A 14,895-nucleotide genomic window follows, 5' to 3' on the forward strand; every position below is an offset into this window, starting at 1 on the left:
AAATTAACTACAATTTATAACAACGTTGATAATCCTCTCTAAAATATGAATCATACAATATTTAAAGTTATGTCTGTTATTACATGTGACACTACAATATTTCGAAGTGTGGTCTTACGTTAAAACTAACGTAAAAATTGAATGGACCTGCCGCACGTGATCGCGACATAACCAACACGACGTATAAAATAAACTTTTGGATATGACATCTATCATATTATAAACCATAGACAATAAATTTAATTCAAATAAAATCTCATATGTTTTCTTATAATTACTAATGTACAATGTAACAAATAAATATACGAGTATACAAACTACCTTGACATATATTTTTAAATCAATAATTGAATTTATTATATTTACATCAAGTGTATTAAAAATTTAGTTTTAGTTACGATCGTTTCATAATAAAATGGTTTTATAAGATTCTAATATATTCTATTTCAAATATTTTTAATTTTATATTGTAAAATATTTGAAAAGTGATGCAAATCAAATCAAAGATAATGTGATTTAGACATAGACAATTTAACTACTATTACTAATATTTGACACGATCACGAGACACTATCTTGTTTACGTGAACCGTTGTTACTAAAAGGCTGATGTTTGGTTAGAGAAGCCTTTGTTCAGCGACCGATCTGAGTGGACCTCCTGTAAACAAATGGTGGTTGTGTTAAAGAGATCTGCTGGAATAAGTATTTGTTGATTCGAATACAGAATACATCAATTTAATTGTATATAATTGCTCTTAGCGAAATGCCACTGGTTGACTTATTACCAGATCTCCGAAACTAATCAACTTGAATTTTAGCAAAGTCACGCCCACAGATGTTCTGGAGGTCCGTAACCGTTATTGAAACTATTGGATATCCGAAATAAAAATCTATTCGAAACCATCACTGAATCTGATAAAAACATTGTTTAATCTCTTATAGCAGCCTTCTGGGATATAATTAATACATAAGAACTTATTCTTATTCTCTGATCTAATTTTCTCTTTTGCAATTACTTAATAATCTAAAATTCGTAACCGGTATTATCCGAAACTATTTAATAATGCAATATAATTTCGAATCCGTGACCGTATCTGAATATATCCGTATCCATTTCCAGATCGGAAATTACATATCCATAGCATCCCTGGTAACTCTTTTCACGGAATGTACATGTCATCTAAGAAAGTACTTATGTAGATTAAAATTTTTGAATTTTTGAGGGGGATAATTTGTAAGTTGTATGAATTTGTGGTGACCACATATCGAAACGGTCAGTTTGCACCGCTCGCAACCTGTCGATATGCGGTCAACACAAATTTTGCCCGTACTGAGGCAAGGGAAAATTGATTTACAAGTATATTATTGTTAAAAAAAAAGTGTCAACTGAGTTTCTTGACGCCTCTCTTTGATAGAATCTACATTTAGGTAGTAGTGTTACATAAGATTTAACTTCGTACAATTCTTTTAGATTGCGAATTTTCATTTTATTTATTCAAAATATATTTCCATAATTAACTACATCTATACCTACACTATTTTAAGGTTCTGGGAATGAACATTTTAGTACCTAGCCAGAAGAAAACTCTGCTACGTATAATTAATTGATTGTCTACTTAACAATTGTCATGGAGTTAAAATAATGATTTAGGTAAACTCCGCATCAAGTAGAAATATAAACAATTTGTTAATATTATTTTAACAACTCAATGTATATAGAACAATTTTCATATCGTTATACATGGAGATAGACTGACTGACACGCGACTTAGCGCCATCAACTTATGTGAGAATAATAAAATCAAATCAAATCAAAAAATATCTTCAGGACATACATATTTAACAGATCATAGAAATGTATACATACAAAATAACAAATGACACAAAGAATGTGATGCCCAAATTGGCAAACCACTTAGCTTATGTTGAAATCATTGTAAAATGAGATTCAACGCTGGTATATAATATGGTATGGTAATAATAATCACCCACAGCTTGTAGCTCGCCGCATCCCCGACCAGTTGCAACCATTCCTATACGTAACTGATAAGCGTCATTGCTCGTGGCCAATCGACGGCGCCGTACTATGATCCTCGTCACCGACCGCATACGTCACAACAGCCGGCTAAGTACCGACATCTCCCCAAAGAGCTAGGCCAAATACTTTGCCGCTGTATATGTTATTATAAAATTTGACTCGGCGCTCCCTGGATTTCCTCGTTTATCTTCTACTGGGATGGATCGACACAAGTACTTTATACTTCGGAATAATTTCAATAAAATTGTACCTAAAAGAGTAATAATATACAACATTTTATTAATATTTTTTATTTATAGTTTTCGAAACACTATACGGCATATTCACGAAATATTAAGAAAAAGTAAGAAATAATTAATATACGATTAGATTCACCACGTATACATATACGTATATATTTACATTTTACATTACAAATAACAAAAAACAAAAAAACATTATACTCCTACTTTAATAAATCTTTAAAATAACAACAAAGATATAAAATAATATAAAGGAACAAAAAAAAAACATAAATAAATTGCTCGAAATTAAAAAGAAATAAAAGCAAAAAATAAAAACTGTGTTAGGTTTTTAGATTATCTACAACGAATTTCGCTTATATTAGATCGATAAAACTAGGCTTACTGTAATGTATTGTATCTATATAATTATACTAAAATACAGTTTAGATAATTAATAATCATCCTATGGAGTTGAAGTATAACATTCTCTGTTATTATTTATATTTATAGGTTTTATTAAAGAGCTTTTGCATCAAAATAGCAGTTACAAAAATTATCTACTGGGGCGATTTATTGACTGTGATAATCACGTATAAATGTATTTTTATTTGAAATACATTTAGTAATTTTAGTATCGTTATTTCTTTTGATTCCTAGATCCAGGACGGTCATGCTTTTAAAGGATTTATATCCTTTTAGTGGCACGTCGTTCTAATTCTTCTGAAGAACGCTTCGCCGTTGCCTTGTATTGGTCAACGATATTATGTTATTTAACCCAACCTTCACTTGCAGATCATTATATAATATAACTTATTTTAAATACCTCGTGTTTAATCCAAATTTAATTAATAAAATGTATAAAATATATTTTTTTATAAAACTTTTATGCTTTTAATTACGAGACTAATTTATAGAATATGCAATTTTGTTTTGTCTTCGAAATTTGAATGTGTAAAATGAAATTTTACGGATCGAAATATTGTAACGCTTTGTCTAAAATATACCTGAGTACACATTTAGTTTAGTGCATACTTCCGATTACCTAAGCCTAAGTGCAAACTCATCCATCAGTTTCTAAGGGCTATAGTTTAAGCATAGATTTAATAGCTAAAACCTAAAATCTATGAATATTTTCTTTATAATAAATAACAGTTTGTAATACATTTTATATAAAAGCAAATAAACAAAAGAAAGACCTCGTCCATTTACTTTAAGCCGATTTCGAATAAGAATGGTTTCACTTTTATCGTCTTTACTTATTTCATTTTATTTCATTATTTACAGAATTATTATTTATCACAAACGATGTCGCTTATTTTCTACTAAAAATATAGAAGAAACAATAATATATATCATGATAAGTGTATTAGTATCTAAATTTATTCTATTTGTATTATTTTGACTGGCACCAACTCAAAAAAATTGTATTTAAATATCGACTAATTTCAATCAAAAACAAAGTTACCGCCCCGGCTTCGTTCAAGTTTTATCAAATCTATGTAAAAAGCTTATTATATTGAAGTAATAAAATATTGTATTCATTTTGTGTTTGTTTGATATATTATATAAAGAAAACAAAGTAACAAATACAATATTTTCATCACCAACGGTTCTTTTTTAGGGACTTATAGAGAGCTGGCCTTAGGCAAGGGATTAGATGGTTCAATGCTCTATTACACTTAAGTTTAATAGTTTCTGTATACATATATATATATATATATAGCTCAATGGAGTCAATGGAATATATAGTATATATAGTACGAAAGAGTTAGACGGCGTGATTAAAGAGCGCACATTGGTTACTTGGTGGTACGGCACTTAAAAATAAGTAAGCCATTGTAACAAGAGACATCACACCTCAGTTAAAAAGGGTGGTGATACATTGGCGATGAAAAGAATTGCATCCAGTATCCATACATCAGCCTATATATCAAATGTCATGTCTTTATTTTGATAAATGACTAATTTAAATTAGCAACTAAATTCAAATTTCATTTTTCTATATAGAATTAAAATATTCTGAAGTAAAAACTATTCAATACAAATAACGATTAAAAAAACGAAAAAAGCTTAAAACATGAAATATTGAAGAACGAGGAATATTCCCAAGCAATTACCACATCGATGGTGACGATTATATTAATGTTTTGACTCTAACATCAAGAATGATGAATTTTGAAATTTCGTATAACTTTTATCAACTTTTTGAAAATTACTGACGGGTTTAAAACATAAATGAATAAGAAAAAATATTTTTTAGTGTTTACCTTTACGTACGTTTCAAAAGAGTAATTTATAATATTTCATCCTGTTTGATCAATAGGGTTAGGCTGTGCTTTCAGTCATTTTAGATTATGTAAAAATTATATTTTATATTAAATTGTAACGTGGGCGTTTTAATTAAATTTGAATTTAGATGCCTATTTTAAAATTTGCTGGGTATTTCTGGTCCACAATTTGATGTAATCGAAACGAATTAGGTGTAGAGGACTAACAATTTTATTAATATAGATTATTCTTATAGTATTTCCTTCCAAATAATAAATTACTTTCTTAACACTTTCAATTATCTATTACTCTTTATAATCTATTTATTTTACACTAACGACTCGCCCCGACTTCGCACGGGGCCAAGGCTATCTCATTACATTAGAAACTTCTAACATTATCAGCGTTTTTTATTTAATTGTGGGTTAATAAGTTATAAGGTTTTGTTGTATATACATGATATACAACAAAACCTTACTCTCGAATTACACTATTAAAACCGCATCAAAATCTGTTGCGTAATTTTAAAGATTAAGCATACATAGGGACAGACAGCGATAAGCGACTTTGTTTTACCTATAATATGTAATGACTAATTTAAATTATTTGGTGTTTATTGTTGCGTTGTTGTACTTGTCATTCAGAAGCGCACATTATCCAAGTACAACAATGACCGTATCCTATTAATACTTGTAAAATCCATGTCTTTTGTTGTGGATGGATAAATGCGAATTTCCAGTATCTACGTTTATTTTAAACTAGAACAAATTCAAAGGTAGCTTTGTGATTAAGTCCGCAGACGCTAAGTAACATAAAGCCAAGGTTTAAGAGCGAGCAGCTGTGTTACGGGAATTGTGAGTGTTCGTTTAATAATTTCCTATTAGCGGAATTTATTCCCAATAAAATGTAATTGATGTAATATAAGGCGATATTTTAGCTTAACATTCTCAAAGTTTTTAATATCCTAAACCGAATGCACATTTAGATATATTTCATACAATTAAGAGCCGATATGGCCCAGTGGTCAGAACGCGTGCATCTTAACCGATAATTAATTATATATAAAATATATTTTTTTATAAAACTTTTATGCTTTTAATTACGAGACTAATTTATAGAATATGCAATTTTGTTTTGTCTTCGAAATTTGAATGTGTAAAATGAAATTTTACGGATCGAAATATTGTAACGCTTTGTCTAAAATATACCTGAGTACACATTTAGTTTAGTGCATACTTCCGATTACCTAAGCCTAAGTGCAAACTCATCCATCAGTTTCTAAGGGCTATAGTTTAAGCATAGATTTAATAGCTAAAACCTAAAATCTATGAATATTTTCTTTATAATAAATAACAGTTTGTAATACATTTTATATAAAAGCAAATAAACAAAAGAAAGACCTCGTCCATTTACTTTAAGCCGATTTCGAATAAGAATGGTTTCACTTTTATCGTCTTTACTTATTTCATTTTATTTCATTATTTACAGAATTATTATTTATCACAAACGATGTCGCTTATTTTCTACTAAAAATATAGAAGAAACAATAATATATATCATGATAAGTGTATTAGTATCTAAATTTATTCTATTTGTATTATTTTGACTGGCACCAACTCAAAAAAATTGTATTTAAATATCGACTAATTTCAATCAAAAACAAAGTTACCGCCCCGGCTTCGTTCAAGTTTTATCAAATCTATGTAAAAAGCTTATTATATTGAAGTAATAAAATATTGTATTCATTTTGTGTTTGTTTGATATATTATATAAAGAAAACAAAGTAACAAATACAATATTTTCATCACCAACGGTTCTTTTTTAGGGACTTATAGAGAGCTGGCCTTAGGCAAGGGATTAGATGGTTCAATGCTCTATTTCACTTAAGTTTAATAGTTTCTGTATACATATATATATATATATATATAGCTCAATGGAGTCAATGGAATATATAGTATATATAGTACGAAAGAGTTAGACGGCGTGATTAAAGAGCGCACATTGGTTACTTGGTGGTACGGCACTTAAAAATAAGTAAGCCATTGTAACAAGAGACATCACACCTCAGTTAAAAAGGGTGGTGATACATTGGCGATGAAAAGAATTGCATCCAGTATCCATACATCAGCCTATATATCAAATGTCATGTCTTTATTTTGATAAATGACTAATTTAAATTAGCAACTAAATTCAAATTTCATTTTTCTATATAGAATTAAAATATTCTGAAGTAAAAACTATTCAATACAAATAACGATTAAAAAAACGAAAAAAGCTTAAAACATGAAATATTGAAGAACGAGGAATATTCCCAAGCAATTACCACATCGATGGTGACGATTATATTAATGTTTTGACTCTAACATCAAGAATGATGAATTTTGAAATTTCGTATAACTTTTATCAACTTTTTGAAAATTACTGACGGGTTAAAACATAAATGAATAAGAAAAAATATTTTTTAGTGTTTACCTTTACGTACGTTTCAAAAGAGTAATTTATAATATTTCATCCTGTTTGATCAATAGGGTTAGGCTGTGCTTTCAGTCATTTTAGATTATGTAAAAATTATATTTTATATTAAATTGTAACGTGGGCGTTTTAATTAAATTTGAATTTAGATGCCTATTTTAAAATTTGCTGGGTATTTCTGGTCCACAATTTGATGTAATCGAAACGAATTAGGTGTAGAGGACTAACAATTTTATTAATATAGATTATTCTTATAGTATTTCCTTCCAAATAATAAATTACTTTCTTAACACTTTCAATTATCTATTACTCTTTATAATCTATTTATTTTACACTAACGACTCGCCCCGACTTCGCACGGGGCCAAGGCTATCTCATTACATTAGAAACTTCTAACATTATCAGCGTTTTTTATTTAATTGTGGGTTAATAAGTTATAAGGTTTTGTTGTATATACATGATATACAACAAAACCTTACTCTCGAATTACACTATTAAAACCGCATCAAAATTTGTTGCGTAATTTTAAAGATTAAGCATACATAGGGACAGACAGCGATAAGCGACTTTGTTTTACCTATAATATGTAATGACTAATTTAAATTATTTGGTGTTTATTGTTGCGTTGTTGTACTTGTCATTCAGAAGCGCACATTATCCAAGTACAACAATGACCGTATCCTATTAATACTTGTAAAATCCATGTCTTTTGTTGTGGATGGATAAATGCGAATTTCCAGTATCTACGTTTATTTTAAACTAGAACAAATTCAAAGGTAGCTTTGTGATTAAGTCCGCAGACGCTAAGTAACATAAAGCCAAGGTTTAAGAGCGAGCAGCTGTGTTACGGGAATTGTGAGTGTTCGTTTAATAATTTCCTATTAGCGGAATTTATTCCCAATAAAATGTAATTGATGTAATATAAGGCGATATTTTAGCTTAACATTCTCAAAGTTTTTAATATCCTAAACCGAATGCACATTTAGATATATTTCATACAATTAAGAGCCGATATGGCCCAGTGGTCAGAACGCGTGCATCTTAACCGATAATTGCAGGTTCAAACTCAAGCTAGCACCACTGAATATTCATGTGCTTAATTTGTGTTTATAATTCACCTCGTGTTCGGTGGTGAAGGAAAACATACACGTAGAAATTCTGCCACATGTGTATTCCACCAACCCGCTTTGGAACAGCGTGGTGGAATATGTTAACAACCAGTGCAAAAGCAGTGGAAAATTTACAGACTGCTGTTGTAAAATTTAACGTTACTTAATAGAAAAAAGTTTGTAAAAAATAATAGTTATAATCAAAGAATATGCTTACCAAAATAACATAAATATATAATTATAATTTGAAACTTAACAACTATGCATCTATTCCGGAACAAGTTGAAAATAGAACTGCTTTTATCGTAGTGAAGCGACTTCGATTTCCTGTTGAAGTAAATATTTACACCGTCGGAAATATTTGTCGCGGTGCGACGTAATATTTCAGACGCGTTGGTCCATTGAATACAGATTACAGATATACCAATAATATACCGAAAAAAAATCTTAATTCAATTTCTTTTGTTTTAAAGTGAATATACTACTTAATTCATTCAACAAGTGCTTGTTCATTGGTCGAAATTTGACAAAAATCGATTGAAAATTTGATAAAATATTTTCTATGTGAATTTGCATATTTTTTTACTCTTACTTCCAACTCCTTGCTAACACTAAAGCCCTTAAATTGGTAGCATACTACTAAAGAAGGACAATCACTTGATAAAAAGAGCCATATACATATTTACATATCAGAGATTATGACTAGGGAATATGATATTAACACAACGTATCGCTTTTATGTTATAGAACATTACGTACATACTTCGAAAAAAACGACATATTGGTATAATTACTTGGCTAAAACGTACGTAAATCTTAATAAAGGATGAGCCACTATTGTATCTATTGACTCTGATAACCCACACTTATTCAGTTCCCTATGTTAGGTATTGAAGTAAATCATCGAAAAGTAAGCATTACAGAGTCATCTTAAGTTAAGTTATATCATATTACGATGAGGATGTATAACTAAGTGGTATTTACACTTTCGAAATAGATGAAGAAATTCAAGATAATCTGTTACTTGTTGTTCAAATAAATAATTATTTAGTCAGAAGACGAATAATATCGAACCATAAGCGTCTCAATATTTAGTACACATTAATTAAAATATTTTTCTTTCCAGTATTCAAGCTATTTTTGGTTACTTCTATCAGTTGCGCGCAGTTGCAGTGTTCTTGAAATATTCTTCTTCAAAAATGATTCGTTACATATCTTCGGGTTCTATTATTTGCATAATTACATTATTATATTTAATTGATTAACGTTACACTACATCTTAAAACTATATAATTACAAATGAAATGTTCTTTTAAACGTTGGAGCTTAATTTTAATGAATAATGGTTAAGGCTTAAGAAATTCATTAAAAGTGTAAAAGACTTGTAGTGCAAGCCATTTTCTTAGTTCTATCTTCAATCTATTCTACATAACGCCTTGTTTTTTAGGAATTGCATTTAAGGATGAGTATATTTAAATATACTCATCCTTAAAATTTTAATTTACGACCATAAAAATTTAATATTTTAAATATTAATTTGAAAATGTTCTGTTAGACAATTTTGGCTCTATTCACATTTTTAGAGATAACTTTCTACACCATAGTGATACTTTGTTTTTCGAGTCTCCAAATAGTTATAAAGTTAATATTATAATAATTTATAATCTTACATTTTAAATAATTTTAATTCGTGTAAGTTTTTTTTTATAATCAAATGTAGCAAGTGATAATTTTGTGATATAGTATAGTGATATAGTAAGCTTATCAACTAAACCGAGTTTTAAATATGACGCAATATGTGACATATCCGCCACGCGCCGACCAAACGAGTGAGTGACGTCTTATTTCCTCAATGTGAATCCATTAACCATATGATACCGCCACTGTTGAAACATGCATTTTGCCGCTAAAAGCAGAAACCACAACGTTATATTAATAAAATTAAAACCGTTAAAAGTTATATTATGTTACAGTGTCGATTTTAACATTAATTTCACTAAAATGCTTGTAATTTATTTTCAATCATAAATTAATTTCGTTTATTATAATATATTTGTTTTATTCTAAATTCAAGTAGCAATAACAAAAGCTGGTCTTACATTTATAAACTCTAAGATTGTAAGCGATCCTTATAAAAGTTCAACAATACCCTGTCGTGTGTCTGGTAGCGGATCAGTTCAGGGCTGTAAGCGCGCAGCATTTGCGAAGTATGAGCAGCGGCACTTCAGCCTGCGACTCGGAGATAAGTCACGTATTCATTACACGAACTTCGGCTGAACCTGTCTTAAGCTAGAATAAAGTCATGTGGACATGTGAATATCATTTCACTTATGTACAGAGGAATATATTAATAGCGCCTAATCTGAAAACTTTCAACGTTAGTGATGAGCTGAGTTTGCTAATAAGATCAAATTTTAGAAACAAAATCTTTAACTAATTTAAGAACTACATAGTGATTTTTTTTTTATTATAGTCTGAATTCATAAACACAAAACATCTCCAACTTACCTACATGAAAGATCACTTCATTTTTAAATATACTTTTTAAATTGAATTAGAATCTAGAATAAATGTAATACTGAGCAGAGAGAGCGATACTTTAACAAAGAGGTTCGCACAAAGCTTAGAAATGAGAGATATAAGGTTTATATTCAAACGACTTTTATGTCTATATTTTGTAGAATCTTTAGCGAATAAAAATCACGCCATATAATTTACAACACACAAAATTATCATGTCCTACGAGCCTCATATAACGTCGAAATGAATATGCAAAGACATGTTTACAGCCGTTTATCGTCTTCAGAAACTATCTGTAAGGCTAAACAATATTTAATCACAAATAAAAAAATAATAGGAAAAATGATGATATAGGAAATAAAAGTACATGTTTACTTAATTACTAGCATTCAATCAACTCAGTGAATCGACACTTTTAAATAACAACGGTCTATAGAACACTCGGGCACTATTTATAAAACAAGAAAGAAACACGAAGAGTTATTATTTAGAAGCTAATACAAAAGAAGTATTACAATCTCTGTTTATTTATTATTGCCTATCAATGGTGTCGAGCAAAATATCCACATATTATAGAGTGGTCACTGTCGTCCATGGTCGTCAGCAACGCTAGGAAAACAGCCAAGTCTCTCTTATTTGAGTCGAGATGGCCCAGTGGTTAGAAGGCCTGCATCTTAAACGATGATTGCGGGTTCAAACACAGGCAAGCGCCGCTGTTTCATGTGCTTAATTTGTCTTTATAATTCATCTCGTGCTCAGCGGTAAAGGAAAACATCGTGAGGAAACCTGCATGTGACAAGTTTCATAGAAATTCTGCCTCATGTGCATTCCACGAACCCTCATTGGAACAGCGTAGTGAAATATGTTTTAAACCTCTCTTCAAAGGGAAAGGAGGCCTTTAGCCCAACAGTGGGAATTTACAGGCTGTTGTTGTTGTTGTTGTCTCTTATTCGGAAAATACTCTTAAGCCTCGCTTTAAGAATGATACATTGTAATACTGGGGGAATACCGAGGAGGGAAGATCATTACATCTTACAGATCATTACAAGAACTCGGGAAGAACGTGATGCTATATTTAAAAAACGGAAAAGGTTAATTTTTGAAACGGCAGACATTTCTTTTAGCACTGTCACACTTTTAGGTGATGTTTTTTTTATAAGCGTTCTAAGAACACTTCTAAGAACAAGAAAAGAAGCTTATAAAGAATTTATTCAAACTTAAATATTATTACTTTAAAATTTCGAAATGCTAGCTAACTTTTATCCTTTATTTAACCCCATTAGGAGATGAATTTCGAAAAATCCTCTCTTAGTGTTACCTAATATATTCCATAAGGAATTCCTGTGTGAATTTCCACCTTGCTAGAACCACTGGTTTAGGCGGAGCGTTGTACGTCAGTTTAAAATTTAATTGAGTGGATTATTTTGTCTTTTGTTGTAGATGCAGTGTCAAGACGGAAAAAGAGAATCATAATAAATTATAATCAGTACTATATTCATACACAGCTATTTTGAAAAAAATATTAAATGAACACGAAAACCTCCATGGTGAGTGGTGTGTACACCGGTTTTCTTCACCGCCACTCCGAAGTCCCGGGTTCGATTCCCAACCCAGTCGATGTAAATTATCATTAGGTTTCTAAGTTTCCCTGGGTGTGGGTGTTTGTGGTACCGTCGTTACTTCTGTTTTTCCATATCACAAGTGCTGTAGTTACTTACATTGAGATCAGAGTAATGTATGCGATGTTGTCTCATATTTATTATTATTATTATCTTTATATTAAGCTCCATTAAATTATTGAAATAAGAAGTATCTTAAAATAAATTAAAAATAAGGCAATCAATGACCGATTTGTATTTAAGGTGATCATTATAATCGCTGACTGCTGATTACAAAAGTGTTTGTAGGGGACAGTTTTTCTAATAAATTTGTCTCAGTACTAGACACAGTACAGACTTTCCAGAAAAAAAAACATTTAACACTCGGGCCAACATTAATATATATAAGCTTTTAAGTTGCAATGTATGTATGTTTGGGACGAATCTTGTTACTCAATTTTGAAGTAGATATCTTCAACGTATTAAGCGGAAATTTTATATACACGTTTCGATAAGATGACAATATCTATATCCTAATGATAAGTTGTATGACGTCATTTTAAATCTAATATGGCGGACCATCCCAGATGGCGGATTAGTTATTATTTGTGCACTTTTGCAATATGTGTTTCAAATGGAAGGGTTTGCCGAGAATAACTAGAAAAATATTCTGACATCACTCTTAACTCGATATGGGGGACTTTTGAAGTTTTTTACGCGTTCCTATAATGTTGGTATTAAATGAAAGGGAGAAGAAAAATACAGGTTAAAATAAATTAAAAGCAAAAGGCCTACTGTTTTTGTTTTTCATTTATTTTGCAAACATAGATGGAAAGGAATATTTTAGTGTAGAAGGTTTTTATATCATATTTATTTTTTTAATAAAATAAAATAAACACCTAGATAATATTGAAATAAATTTAAAAGCAGTTCCATTCATTTTTGTGTTTTAAACAATTATAAAATTGTCTATTATAAACGAGAAGAACCTTGAAACTTTTTTTCTAGTAGTTACGATTTTCCAAATACTATTTAATAAAGTCACGTTAAATATTAGGTCATATGAGAACATGTGTCGTTTTAATATAATTGCTAATACTGAGGTAGCGCTGACCACAAATCGTTCTCTGCCTCCGGAGACCGACGTCCAGATAGACGGGCTCTGCCAGCTCATTACTGAAAATACGAGTATTCATTTTTCACGACCGTTTCCACACTTAATTGAACTTTTCTAACATCAATCACAATTTGTACATCCTTTATATTCTTGACCTTTTCAAGGTAATCATTTTCTGATCCATTTGGGTCGTTGTATAAAATCTCGCATGGCAATCCAATCATTTAAGAAGATATCTGAATATATATATAGATGTATTCGTTTACGTGGAGTTTACATTTTACGTCATTATGTTCACAATAGTAGATTGTGGGTGAAGCACAATTAAACACGAGATTGGATTCAAATGGAAGTAAATTAAAGTGGTTAAACATAGAAACTGAACGACACGGATTAATTTATTTAGTATTTCACACACTTATTATGTTAAATTAAGGATTCCAATAATCCGCAGACAAACCTTTTGGAGATAAATTGTTCACGTAAATAAACTATTCATTTTTCAAATTTATATTAAATTTGTAAATGATGAATATCTCGGATTCAAATTCGGCCCACCTATAGGTATATCATGTGTTTAATTTTAAATAATGCTTATAACTAATTTCATACTCGCTTGAAGTAGCACTGTGGAAGAATCTCTTAAAATTATCCTCAGCTGTATAACAGGTATTTGCCCAGCAGTGGATCTTTAACGGACTGTTTCTTAGCTTTCTACGACTGATTTTCAATAACTACTTCAAATATTGAGTTACGCTCTTTTTCAATTTTGTATTGTAATTGTAACATAAAATATTTTACATGACTCTGATACAATACAAAAGTATTGTATCAGAGTCATGTAGTAATAATATATATTTGAAAAATTAATAACATATTTACGTGAATAATTTATCTCCAAAAGGTTTGTCATGATTCAGATACAATACAAAAGTATTGTATCTGAATCATGTAAAATAGCTTCGCTTAAAATTGCGCTAAGATAACTCAATTGATGAAACGAATCGATCTGAACAAAGGAGTGCAGGTTCAATATCTTCGGGTTCAGAGTAAAGTGCATAATTTATGTTTGCTATTCATCAAGTACCTTTTGGTGAAGGAAAACATACCCGCAATACAGCAACGTGGCTGAATAAGCACCGAATATTTCTTCCTGCACAGAATACCTTAAGGCAATAATATATTAATTTGAGAATTATACCAACAAATTGGAGTTACCAGAACTCAAGACTACACGATATGTTATCAATCAATCGATGTTAATAAGAATACACTTAAAACCTTATACAGGACATCAAGAATTTCTATGTAACTTATTCTAAAATCCTTTTACTTGCTTGAATTCAACTTATCAGACTAGATAATTCTTAAAAGTAAATATTTTTCAACAAGTTGGCGAATTATTTTAGTGAATTATTTTAAATTATTATTTTACGTTGTTATTTGCAGATGAAACGATGGGGCTTATTATTATAATTTGAACTACACCAGACAACCAACGTCGCCTGATTCAGTGGACTCAAGAGAGTTCTCCGCGAGCTTCCAAAAAC

This window comes from Vanessa cardui, chromosome 9 (genome assembly GCF_905220365.1).
Source record: "Vanessa cardui chromosome 9, ilVanCard2.1, whole genome shotgun sequence".
Taxonomy (NCBI): Eukaryota; Metazoa; Arthropoda; class Insecta; order Lepidoptera; family Nymphalidae; genus Vanessa; species Vanessa cardui.